The sequence below is a fragment of the Giraffa tippelskirchi genome, chromosome 9 (genome assembly GCF_054371585.1).
Source record: "Giraffa tippelskirchi isolate mGirTip1 chromosome 9, T2T-mGirTip1v1.2.pri, whole genome shotgun sequence".
Classification (NCBI taxonomy): Eukaryota; Metazoa; Chordata; class Mammalia; order Artiodactyla; family Giraffidae; genus Giraffa; species Giraffa tippelskirchi.
Window position 1 is genome coordinate 46,067,745 of NC_137283.1, and position 13,213 is coordinate 46,080,957.

General features: G+C 52.2%; 1 protein-coding gene across 11 annotated transcripts in view; it reads left to right on the forward strand.

The window, feature by feature from the left end:
- The window catches only part of RFT1 (RFT1 glycolipid translocator homolog), a 61,454-nt gene that overhangs the window by 41,646 nt on the left and 6,595 nt on the right, over window positions 1-13,213 (forward strand). For 4 of the 11 annotated variants that reach the window (XR_014064029.1, XR_014064036.1, XR_014064030.1 and 1 more), the window contains 3 exons: window positions 1,912-1,979; window positions 10,796-10,880; window positions 12,014-13,193. The gene's annotated coding sequence lies outside the window, so the exon portion shown is untranslated. The remainder of the gene's footprint in view (window positions 1-1,911; window positions 1,980-10,795; window positions 10,881-12,013; window positions 13,194-13,213) is intronic. The other 7 variants (XR_014064031.1, XR_014064037.1, XR_014064032.1 and 4 more) reach the window with 3 other exon arrangements.

The following is a 13,213-nucleotide window of genomic DNA, read 5'->3' on the forward strand; positions in this document are numbered from 1 at the left end:
TAGAGGGGACAGAGCTGCTGGCTTTTCCCTTTTTTCCTTTTTTCTTTTGTAACCTGGAGTGACATCACGTGGGGCTGATGGCATGATGCCCAAGCACGCTGGGCACTCGTCCTTGCCTCCCCTCCCCTCAGCTCTCCCTGCAGCAACCCTGCAAGCACAGGGCTGAGAGCCAGGCTTTGCGGGGAGGACCCAGAGGTTCCTCCCATCTTCCACCAGGGAAGTCCGCTTGTGTCCATGTCCGCCTTCTGAAGTACACGAGCAGGGTTTTGCTTTCTAAGCAGCCCGTGGTGTTGCATGCATGGTTACACCCCAGCCTGGCTGCCCTTTTCTAACTCACTGGGTGACCTTGAACAAGCCTCACTCTACTAACCGTGGCACGCAGCAGGTACCCTCAACCTCTGGGCTCCATTCCTACCTCCTTCACGAGGGCCAGATCTGAGCTCTTTTGATAACCTTGCGCCTGAGAGGGCAGAGGGGTCATCCAGCTCCTACGCCAGCTGGAGCAGCACCCTTCTGATCGGAATGAAAACTGGGGATTACTCTTAAGAATTTGCTTGAAAGAAGAGTTCTTTCTGTTAAAACAACAACAAAACCCTGTAAAGTTTGAAATCTACAAGTTTGAATGTTTTAAACCTCCTCCCCACAGTTCCTCCCCCTTTCCCAGTCTTCATCTCATCTTAAAGAATTTAAGGTAATTGTTTTGCACAGCCACTGGCATGAGTAACAAATATTTGGGAGAAACAAATCTAGCCCCAAATTATGTTGCGTTACAAAGAAAAAGTTGTCTCTTCCCCATGGTCCTCTCTCTGTTGGTGGCCTTGACCTCAGGTGACATCACCAAGGAGTGGGAAGGTGGCTGACTTCAGCCACTCCATCGCTTTGTAACCATAGGCAGGAGATCTTGCCTTTCTGTGCCTTGGTTTCCTCATCTGTCTCTAACCCACCTGGCATGGCGCAGGGGCGATGGAAGGAGAACAGAGGCCGGACAGGCAAATGTAGCTCTGGAAGCTTCGGAGAAAACAACCCATAGCAAGGCTTCCTATATGTCCTGTGTACCCACCTCTCTACCATCATTCTCTTCTGCTCCTGGCCCTCGGCCAGTCTTCCCCTGACGCTCTCCACTCTAACCCCAGCCCAGGCTCTCTTCTCCCCACCCTTGCTCCTGTTGACCCAACTCCAGGCCTGTTCATGGCTGTCCTGGCAAAGAAGAAAGGAGCAAGGACATTCCAGATACTGGTGATTTAACCCTTTTCTTTAGCGCTGTCACACCCAGAAGGCACTAAACCCCAAACACGTGGCATTAGTAAACATGCCCATCCCTGTTCCTTGGCTCCTGCCTGGTCTGGTTCTAAGGGTGTGCTCAGGAGCCTGGCGACACCTGCTGTCTGGCCTCCAACCTCTCACCTCTCCTCACCCCTCTACCTCCTGGGCCTCACCCTGTCAGGCTCAGTTGCACAAGTGGACTCTATCAGACTCCTTTCTCTTTCTTTCAACAGCCCTATTTTCCTTCTCCTCGGAGAATTAGGAAGGTTAGGTTGTGTGGGGGTTACAGAAAGGGTCTTGGAGATGGACCCAGCACCACTTCAAACATGACCTTGAGCAAGGTAGTTCATCCCTTTGTGCCTCAGTTTACTTGTCTAAAAATGGGCATTAGGACACTCACCTCATCGGGTATGGCAGGGAATACATGAGAGGATGGAGGGGCGTCAAGCAGGGGTTGCCCCACCAGCCCATCATTTGCTCTGTGAGTGGAATTATAAATCTGCCAAACAAAGAGGAACTGTGGCCCCTGGGAACGTTTGCTTCACCCCTACCTACTCCCTCCTCCCCACTTAAGCCCAGTCCACAGACATGTATGTGGTTGAATCTTTTTTCCTGCAGTGGCAACATTTCTTTCCCCTTTTCTTGAAGGCAGTGCTGCAGGTGAAGAGGAAATGAAAACTCTTTTTCAGCCAAGCTTGCCTGGAGGAGCATAGAAGGTGAGGACATGGGTCAGGGAGACCGCCCGAGGTCTTCTGACTCTCAGCCAAGCTCCGGCAGCCCAGCTGGGGGAAGCAGAGCTGTAGTTTCCAGGGAGAGCCCTGCAAATGCCTTCTTTCAGGCTCAGCCTGAACTGCCCCACCCCCCTCCTACCTCCCTGGCAAGAGGGGATGCTTGCAAAGCCTGTTAAATGATTTGCAACAATTTCAGAAATTGCCTCAGCTGGTAGTTTAAAATTTCCCTGCAGCTTTAGATTAAAGCAGAAAGAAAAAAGACCCCTGGTGATAGACGAGAGTGTGGCTTTGTCCAAGGAGGGCCAGCTGCTGTCGGCAGCTTCTGAACAAAATGGAGGGATCTGAGTTGGTCCTGCTATGCGGGTGGGCGGCCAAGGGCACCGGCTCCCCTGGCCTCAGCTTCAGGCCTCGCCATGGTGACCGTGAGGACACTCCTGCACCCCCCCACACACACATTGCCTCAGTCTCCAATTGGCCAGTGTCCTCACCTTGAACCCCCTCATCAAATTTGATCTGAAACTTGAGTTCTTCCTCCTCCTCACCCCAAAAAGGTGACAAAAACAACCATTGCCTCTGCCATCAGCCTGCTTGTTATTTTTTCCTTCTTTGGGCTGTAATGAAGGATGCAAGGTTCAGACCAACTGGCTTTCCCCTTCTGGAAGCAGCTGGAAGAGAAAGGCCAGAACCTAGGACAGAGGATGCTGTCTTATTTTTAATTTAACTTTTTTCTCCTTGTTAAGTTTTTTATTTATTATGATAATTTATTTACTTGGCTACATTGAGTCTTCACTGCAATGCATGGGCTTTCTCTAGTTGCGAGTGGGGGTTACTGTCTAGTTGCAGCATGTGGGCTTCTCATTGCTGTGGCTTTTCATTGTGGAGCAAGGGGGCTTCTAGGGCGCAGGGGCCTCAGTCATTGCAGCATGTGGGCTCATTAGCTGTGGCTTGCTGGCTTAGTTGCCCGAGGCATGTGGGATCTTCCCAGACCAGGGACTGAACCCGTCCGTGTTCTCTGCATTGCCAGGCAGATTCTTAACACTGGACCACCAGGGAAGTCCCTAATCTTATTTTTTTATTAGTTTTATTTTATTTTTGGCCACACCATGTGGCATGTGTGATCTTAGTTCCCCAACCAGGGATCAGACTTGCACCCCCTGCAGTGGATGTGCAGAGTCTTAACCGCTGGACAACCAGGGAAGTCTGAAGAGGGTATTGTCTTGAGTGCTACTGTTAAGATGGGGTTTTCGTAAGCAAGGAAGTGTGTTCTGCCCACAGTTGGGACTCAGGGAGAGCAGGGAGACAGCAGACACTTCTGAGTCTGGCCCTGATCCTTGAGTAAGGAGTAACGCTGTTGACCTTTGGTGTCTGTGTCATGTCTAAGTGGTGGGGAGTCCATCAGGCCTTCCTCTTTCTCCTCTTCCTGTTCCTCTTGAAAAGGCTGTGACCTGGGCGTGCTGGTTCTGATCCACAGAGCCCGGTGCTCCAGGCCTCTTCACTCCTATCAGCCTCTGTGGGCCATGCTCCCCACCCTGCAAGGCTTCTGGTTACCTTCGCAGCTTGGGAGATAATGTTTTGGCCCTGGGGACCAGCTGTTGATCCAGATAATCAACAGAGGCAGAGAGCCTGGAAATCACGTTCTAATTCTGGACCTACCTCTGTCTTCTTGAAAGATCCTCTTCTCCATCTACAAAAGGTTCTGATCCCTACTCACTGTTGCTCTGGGACTATGGTGGGGAGCAAGGAGAAGCCCCCATGCAGCACAAATTGGGGCTGAGTGGAGAGTGGGAGAGCTGGTGGGCCTGAGTGCTCCGAGGCTGGAGCCTGGGGCTGCATTCAGACAGGGGACCAGAGAAGATGTCATCACAGTCTAAAATATCTCCGCGTATTGTTCTTCCTGATGGCAAATGATCTTATCTCCTGACAGCATTATGTATTGTATTGAATAGGTATTTCTTATATTAACTTATAAAGTATCCTAGGGCAGCCAGTACCCTGTAGACAGAAATGCCCTTCCATGGCCTCTTTGTACTTTGCATGTGGTGCATACATTTTCCTGTGTTCACACTGCCCTCTACATTGTTCTGCTTTTACTGCACGGTGTACCAGTTAAGTTGTCCCCAGATTCCCTACACTGAAAACCATGTGGTAGAGAACATCCTGATACAGAGATCTCGTCTGCACTCGGCCCACTCCAGGCTCCACCACCTCCTCGGCTGGAGTGTGTCAGGCAGAGGGAACTGCTTCCCGAGGTGTCAGGAAAATCAACGATGCCCCAGGCCTCCCCCTGGAGAATCTGACTAATCAGCCTGGCTGGATGGGGAACTTAGGAGCTAAAGCTACCAGTAAACAGAAAGGAAGTGAAACAACCCAGGCAGGCATCTCTACCGTCTGCTCCCGCTCCTCCCTTGGGGTGACGTGGCCTCCTCAAGGAAGTGGCTTTGGGCCTTGTTTCCCTGCCCAGAGGCATGGGGTGCAGCCCGTTAGGCTCGAGGCCCATTTGGGTAGCCTTCGTGGGCACTTGGTGAGCCACCAGCCCATAGGTGGAGTCCATGGTCTTGACAAGGTTGCTCCAGAACCGACCGTGGATCCCTGCTAAGCTGTCTCTCAGTTCTGTGACCTTGGACAAGCTACTCCACCTCTCCATCCTCAACATGCTTCTCTCTAAACTCTACCTATTTTAATTTTCAGTTTTTCTTTTGATCAAAAGAACACATGTACACAGTTTTGAAAGGTAACCCCAAACAGCAAGTTCTGCATCCCCCTCCCAAGCTACCCTCTCCTTGGCCCATCATTTTAGTTCTTTTGGTCATTTCTTCTGTTTCTCTTCATATTTGTAAGTAATTTGCTTATGTTACTATTTCTTAGTTGTTTCCCCTTTAGAATATTGACCTCTTACGGAATAATCAGCCCGCTCTCTGCACACTTCCCATCTTCCTAGTGTCAGCATTTGGGGTAAATTCATGTTTACATGTTTAAAACTATAAAAACATTGTTTTCTGCTAAACCAAGTAGTATCCTATTTCCTTTCTACTACAATATGTTGTTTATTGTCAAACTATTAATTATCTTGTTATTTTATTCACATTCTTAAAAATACTTTATGTTCTTCCCTACAAAATCATAAAACTGAGCAAACACCATAAAGTTCTTCTCAACATGACTAACCTCAACAAGTATCATGGATTCTGTGTTTTCCCTGGAGACCTTGCTTGGGGAGCCCCACATCCCCCCTCTTCCACTCTCACCGTCCCATCTGTGGGCCCCTCCCTTCCCCAGAGGGAAAAGGCTCAGGGAAGTTAAGAACTTTGCCCAGCATCATAACAGTAGTAAGATGGCGGCAGAGATGTGGGTCTGTCCCAGGAGATGCAGTTACGGTCAAGAGCTGCCACCCCCTCTCCCGCCCAAGGATGCTGCAGCGCAGTGGGGTGGGGACAATGTAAACAGAACCACGTGGTGGGGGTCTAATCCACAACAGGATTGCATGTGGTGGGGATTCCCTGGTGGTCCAAGAGTTAGGACACAGCACTTTCCCTGCCATGGGCCCTGGTTCAGGAAACTAAAATCCCATGGGCTGTGCAATGAGGCCGAAAAAAGGATTGCATGTGATGTGGAGGTCTCGGCCCTGACTGCAGAGGACAGAGGTGGGTCTTCCCGGCAAGACCCCCCACATCCATGTCCATCCCTGACCCAGGCTGAGCCAGAAGCCCACCAGCAGTTGGGTCCACACTCTTCTCTGACTGGCCATGGCTAACTCCTCTTAAAAGGCTAAACCAGCCCTCACCTCACTGCCAGGCTGACACATGCCTCCCAGGGCCACCAGCAGCCTCCTCATCACAGGCCAGTCTCCCACCGCTCCAGGTCTCCTTCACCAGGGGCCTGAGCTCTGACCCCAGCCCCCACCCTCTGCACCAGAGGCGGCTTCTTTCCTTCCCTGGTCACAGTCAGCTAAGCTCAGCTCCAGGGAAGGCGTGGAGGTTGCGGTGGTTCCAAGGGCCCCAGAGGACCTGGTCATCCAGTTGTTCACACACAGGCAACTCCCAGCCGTGGCTACCAAGTCCCTAAAGACAGCACACACCCCGAGTAGGCAGAGAGCCTTCTGAGTCCAGAGCACTTGCTGGAAAACCCTGTGCCTCACACAGAAGAGGCCTGTGCATGGTCTGGGGCTTCTGGTGACCACCATCCATCTGCCCCTGAGGCTGTACCCCAGAGTGTCGTCAGACAGAAACCAGGCCAGCCAGATCCCGCCACGGGACACAGAGGCTGGTGCAGGACACATCTTGCTGGCCTTAGCCACCTTGAGGCACTTGGGAAACGAAAGATGCATAGGTCTCTCCAAGCAGCCACACGCCTTCTAAACAGACAACTCCCCAGGACTTACTCGGCATCTCACAATCGCTCTGCTAAGTAGGCAGGAAGAAAGTGTGTGGTTGTCATGGCAACACCAAATTGCCCAGGACTGTTGGTCTCTCAGGTGGGAAAGGAGGGAACAGAGCCCAGCCTCTGTTTCCCTGATGGGAATGTTCTGGGGAGCAGGGGTCAGGCTGGACACAGCTGCTTTCTTCCCACCCTGCCAGCTCAGCACTGAGGGCTTGAGCCGCGCCGCATGGTGTGGTGTAAAGGGGGCTGGCTGACTCAGGGCCCTCACCCTGGGGTCTGGGTCCAAGGTTGCTCAGCATGAACATTTCAGTCCCACCTCAGAGCAGCTCAGACTTGGAGCCCCCTTCTCCTGTCCCCCAATCCTAGGACTTCCTAGCAGTGCTATGCCCTCAGGCCTGGTCAGGGACGTGCACACAGCTGGCCTTGCTACAGGCTTAGCCTCTGAGTCTTTCTGAATGACTGAGGGAACAGCCTCACCCAGAGTGCCAACCAGTCATACAGAGGAGGGAGTGGAGCTGGTCCACTCACCAGCACACTGCGCTGCCAGCCCAGCCTCCTTCTCCACCAGGAATGGGATGAAGCCTCCTGGTGGGTTGCCCCCTATAGTCTATGCCAAGCTGGGCCCAGGCCTGTGTGGGGGTGAGCAGTAGAAGAGGGAGATGCGCAAGTGGAAGACTGCACCCGCACTGACTCCTCCCTGAGGCCCTGCTGACCAGCTGCACGTCCATTTCTGTGGCCCCAGGGCTTGGTCGTAGGAGTCCACGAACAGTGCATTCATGAATGAATGAGTGGATGATATACGCAGTGAAGACTGGGAGCAGAGGAAATGGAAAGGCCAGGTTGGGATGAGGAGCTGAGAGTATGGCCTCAAAGGGAGGTGTTTGTTGGACTCTCCATCCTCCAGTCTTCCCCAACCTTGGGGCAGCTTCCATTTTCCAGGGGGACCACTGAGGTCCCTGGCAGATGTGGCGCTGTCACTTGATCTCCCCTCAGAGAGGCAGGGACCCCAGGGGTCACCCCCCCTAGGGCCTGGCTCACCTGGTCCCTGATGCGGGCTGCCTCCCTGGGACCCCCACAGACCTGACTCCTTTTGCTACAAGGCCTGTGGGTTCTCTCGCTGTCCAATTAGTGCTAATTGGGAGCAGGGAGTGTGTGCATGTGTGGGGGTGGGTCTGCCGCTCGGATGTCCTTGTCAGAACCTGGAGGCTTCCTAGGACGGGCCCTTGCCCAGAGCCGTGGGGTCTATGTGGGACCTCAGTGGGACTGAGTGGGCATGGTGTGTGCTGCATGCTTTTCTCCAGAGGGCTAGTGCTGTCACTGTCCATGTCCTACCCTGGGCACCAGCTGCCACAGGGCCAAGCAGGCCTACCTTGTTCATGCCAAATCCTCAACAGCTGGCACAGAGCCACAACTGAGCATTTCAGACTCCAGGAATGAAGGGAAAGCCTCCGAGGCTGGCAGGAGAGGCATGGAGGGGCTGGGGGAACCACCTCAGCCCGTGGTTCAGTAGAGGCCTGGAAAGATGTGCTTAAGTTGATGACTTCACACTTGTGCCTGCCTTGAGGAACAGAGGGTGCTGAGGCCCTCCCTAGAGAGGTGGGACTTCCCCTCAGTTTCCCCTCTTCCCCCAGGTTCCTGCCTCCTTTCACCTGGGGCACAGATGGGGGTGTCCAGAGGCAAAGCACCTTTAGTGTCAAACACTAGGCTAAGTTCTCGAGTCCTGTGGTGCTCCCCTGACCCACAGGCACAGGTCACAGCCTGATGACAGAGGCTGCGATAGGAGAAGCAGGGTTGTGGGCATGTGGGGAGCCAGGGTAGGCACACTCCCCATTCTGGAGCTAAGGTTCTCCCTGTCTCCTGGAGTGCTTGTGTCGACCTGGTCTGTGAGGGCCCTCCCCTGGGCATGTCAGGCCTCCCTCTTAGTGAACCCAGACTCTGTGACCCTAGGACTCTGGGGTTACCCAGAGTCTGGAAGCAGGGCCCTCAGGGGTCAAAGGTGCTCAGAGATTAAGATAGCTGAGCCAGCTCCTGGGACCAGCCTCAGTTTCAGCCCCTGTAAAACGGACTTTTTCCTGTGCAGCAGGCACTGGACAAAGTGGTGGGGGCAGCAGGCTGCTGTCAGGTCCGGAATCCAAGAGGAGAGACCTGATCGCTGTTGGCCACTAGAGGGCAGGACCCTCCCGTGTGTTTCCTGCAAAGGACTAGTGAGCAGGACAGTCTGCAGACAATGGCGAGGCAAGACCTGGACACAGGCACAAAACGCTGAATGGCTGCTCGTCCGGTCTAGCAGAGGCTGGAGCACTAACCAGAAGTCCACCTGGGCCCTAGACCCCACAAGCCCTCACTGAGCCTTTAGGTTTTCACCTCCTGAGAGGCTGGTCCTGAGTCTGCCCTCCCCTTCTTAGAAAATGAGCGGCAGAGGAGCAATTAGAACAGGCCCTCCAGCCTCCTCTGTGGACACAGGACAGATTACCACCATGGACAAACTCCTGCAAGTCTCCTCTGTGGTCTTTCAGAGAGACACTGAGAAGTGAACTCGCTGAGCTAAATCACCCTCCATACACTCCCATCGCACACTCAGGATTAGAGGACTGCTGCACTTTGTTGGGAAAAGGCAACGGCACCCACTCCAGTCCTCTTGCCTGGAAGATCCCATGGACGGAGGAGCCTGGTGGGCTGCAGTCCATGGGGTCGCTAAGAGTCGGATGTGACTGAGCGACTTCACTTTCACTTTTCACTTTCAAGCATTGGAGAAGGAAACGGCAACCCGCTCCAGTGTTCTTGCCTGGAGAATCCCAGGGATGGCGGAGCCTGGTGGGCTGCCGTGTATGGGGTTGCACAGAGTCGGACACAACTGAAGCGACTGAGCAGCAGCAGCAGCAGCAGCACTTTGTTGCACTAACACTTGGAATAAACATCTCCTTTCAGTGTGAATTTCTTTCATTACTCATCTTGTCCAGTGTCCAGAAGCAGTATGAACGTGCGTGCATGCTCAATTGCTCAGTCATTTGTGACCCCATGTACTGTAGCCCACCAGGCTCCTCTGTCCATGGGATTTCCCAGGCAAGAATACTGGAGTGGGTTGCCATTTCCTTCTCCAGGGGATCTTCCTGACCCAGGGATCGAACCCATGTCTCTTGCATCTCCTACATTGGCAGGCAGATTCTTAACCAACTGTGCCACCTGGGGAATCCTATATACTCACCAGTATACCACTCATCTTATTTGTTACTTACTAATTTATTTCTTGTTTATATTGAAGATGTATAGCTTTATATCTTAAAGGCAGGAGCTGTCTGGTAAGACCTCCCCTGAAGCAGTTCCCTGACCCCTGCTCTTTCCATGAGGCCAGGAGACCTGGAGATGGAGGTCAGTTGGGCCCTCTCCTCCAGGCTGGACGTGGACTATACCCTGGTCCCAGGTTTCTCCCTGGCATCTGACAACAGGGCTGGCTGGGAGTGTAGCTGGCATGGTCCCTGCTCAGGCTCAGTCTAGCTAGGGACAAACTGCCTTGCCCCAAAGCAACTCACTTGGAAGACTGACCTTTCCTGGACTTCTGACTCTAAATGAACAACTTCCAATCTAGTTCTGGCTTCACTTCCTGCTTCTAGCAACGGGGTAGAGGAGGGCCCAGGATGGAAGGTTGAGAGGCGACAGGCAGGCAGGTGCTTTGCGCAGTGGGAAGGTGGGATCTGGGTCCTGGGAACTCAGCGTGGATTCCACTGGGTCAAGTGCTGGGAGAGGTGGAAGTGCCAAGTTTGGGGCTCTCCTGGGCCTGTCTCGGATGTTTCTCCCAGGCCTCCCTGGGAGCTCAGTGTGCCTCTTCCAGGCTCTTCTCCACCCCCTACCAAACAGCAATGAGGATTTGCCAGCCACCAAGAGCCCAGAGAAATAGAGCGCAAGCCCATTTGATGGGCTGTTTGAAAGCCCATTCTCGGGATGCGCCAGTCTCTCTTCAACCAAAGGAGACCCCCACCCCCTAACGTGGGGGAGGGTGAGGAGACAGAGAGTGCAGGGGGCAGAGGCTGGACGGGCTTTCTGCCTGGCTGCAGTGCTTTGGGGTTACATTGGAGAGCATCTGAGTGGACAGTCTCAGGCAAGTGACTTTCCTCTGAACTCCTATGTCATCATCTGTAAAGTAGACAGAACACTACATACCATACAGGGTTGGGGTGAGAACTAAATGAATCCACACATGGACAGACCATATAGCACAAGGCTGCACACATGTGAAAGAGATCACGAGCAGTCACTGATCAGACATTGCCCAGCAGTTAGCAGAGGCCCAATGTGATCACAGCACCAATAGTTTATGTGCCCATGGCCTCAGGCACCTGGGCACATCTGTAAGTCCTCGCTTGTTGCCGTGGATCCTTCTAGCATGTGTGTGCATGACTGTGTGTGTTGTTTGTGTTTTTCCACAGGTACACAACCATATCTTGCCACAGATGTTGGTGTGGGTCCCCTGGGGTCATTTCTTCTGCAGAACCAGTGCTCAGAAGTTAACAGGTAGGGGCAGTCTGAGGAAGGGCTGGTGATAGGATGGAAGGTGGAGTGGACAGGCTGAGCTTAGGGAGAACACAGGGCAGGAAAAAATAGAGATGAGGTTAGTCCATATTGGGTGCAACAGCTAAGGTCTGTTAAGGTCAATCCCTGACATCTTCTGCAACAGGGTTACCCCTTAGGAGGGGGTTGGCCTGGGCCCCTCCTTCCCAGGAAGGTTGGCAGCCAGGCAGTCCTGGGGCCTCAGAAAAGCCCAGACTCTAGTGGTGACAGGTGGCCCAGCTGACTTGAGAGCATGACGTGGCTTGTCCGGCTGTGATCTGCCTCCTAGGCCTCCCTGCTGTAAGCTGCCACTTACATGTGTATGATCTCATTCACCAGCCAGTGGGCTCGACATTCGGTTGTCACTGAGACCAGAACCAGGAGGATCAGTTGCCAGCCAGGATCCTGCAGGATAGGTTGGACAAAAGGAGGGCTTGTGTGCAAGACACAGAGCTTCTGCTTGCTTCTTCACAGCAGCTCACCCAAGGCTCCTCATTTCGGAGTATATTCTGGAGGCTTATTTTCCTATGGCAGAATAAATCACACTTAGTAAAAAGCACTAATCTGAACACCCATGTAACCATGACTAGAACAAGCTTCGTCACTGCAGAAAATTCCCTCCCAGTCACTAGCTCCTACCCAAGAAGTTACTACTCTGACCTTCTGACCTCCATCATCAGAAATTAGTTTTGCTGTCCTGTAACAAGTAAATGTAGCCACGCAGCATGTTCTTTTTTATGTCTAGCTTCTTTTTAAAAAATATTTATGTATTTATTTATTTGGCTGTGCCATGTTTTAGTTGTGGCACATGGGATCTTTGATATTCCTTGTAGTGTGCAGGATCTTTAGTTGTGACATGTGAACTCAGTTGGGAGTGAGATGTGGGATCCTGTTCCCTGACCAGAGATCAAACCTGGGCCCTTTGCATTGGGAGCTCAAAAGTCTTAGCTGAGCTAAGGTCCTGAAGCTTCTTTTGATCAGCATGAAGTTTTTTAGATTCACTAGTGTTGCTGTGTCTAACATTTGTTCATTCCTTTTTATCACTGAGTAGTACTCCATTGTGTAAATATACCACAAGCTATCTATTCTGTTGACAGGTATCTGGATTGTTTCCAGTTTTCATCTATTATGAATAGAGCTGCCCTGAATATTCTTGTGCAAGTATCTGTGTGTGGGTGTGTTTTTATTTCTCTTGGGTAAATTTAACCATAGAGTGGAGAAACTGGATCACAGGGTAAGTATGTGTTTAGCTTGATGGGAAACCGGCAATAGCAATGGATGCGAATTCCAGTTGTTCTTCATCCTTGGAGGCTTCTCTGCTCTAGATGCTTGGTTGCCTCAAGGAGCCCACCCCATTTCCCTTCTATAAGTGAGCCTGGCTGCTAGAGGTGGCAGCATCCTCCAGGAACCCAGAGTCCTGCTGCAGTGGAGGATCTGGCTGATGTGGGAGCCAGCAGGTGAGAAGGGAGCTCACATGTGGCAAGCACCACCTACAAGCTAGACACCACACAGGCTTTTACTTGCCTGCTTTGACTTAATCCTCTGGTTGCTGGGGTCCCGCCAAGAATGGTGCACAAGACGTTTACTTGCAGAGAGCCTGTCCCTACCTACCAAGGCTGTCTGTCCCCAGCAGTGCCTCCCAGCTGCCATATTCAATCTTTTAGAGGGCCCAGTACAAAGGCACTGGGAGGGTCTGTAGAGCCTCTCCCTCTCCCCAACCTGCAAGAGGAAAAGCCAGGCTCTGGGAGAGAAGGGACAAACAGACCCTGGTTTCCTGCTCCCAGCTCAGGAGAGGAAATCGGGCCTGTTTTTTGGAGATAGGCCCTTTCTAGGACCCCGTTTCATTGAACCAACCAGGACTTCACTCGGCTGGGAGCATTTCTGGGTTGGCCATTTAATAGATCTGTGTGGGTGCCTTGGTCCCACCTGTGCAGGCACACAGCCAGCTCAGTGAGAGGAGGAATGCATGAGTGATTTAGTCTGACTACCGCTTGGAAAGCTCCTTATCTGAAATAGTCACAATTGTGTTCACAACCCAATTCTAGATCTTAGAGCTGAAAAGAACCTCTAGACATCTTTGAGTGCGTTGATCTACTTTCAACAGCCCAAATGTTACTAGCCACATTTGAAGAATACAGTCATTGATACCAGGAAGTTAAAAGTGACTGTCTCAGTTTTAGGCTCCAGAACTGACTGAAGACAGTGGAGAACAGAAACCGGAGGCCTTAGGAGCAAGACCCAACAGGAACGAAGATCACACATCTCAGGAATCATAAAGTAAGTAATGAGAAAATTAG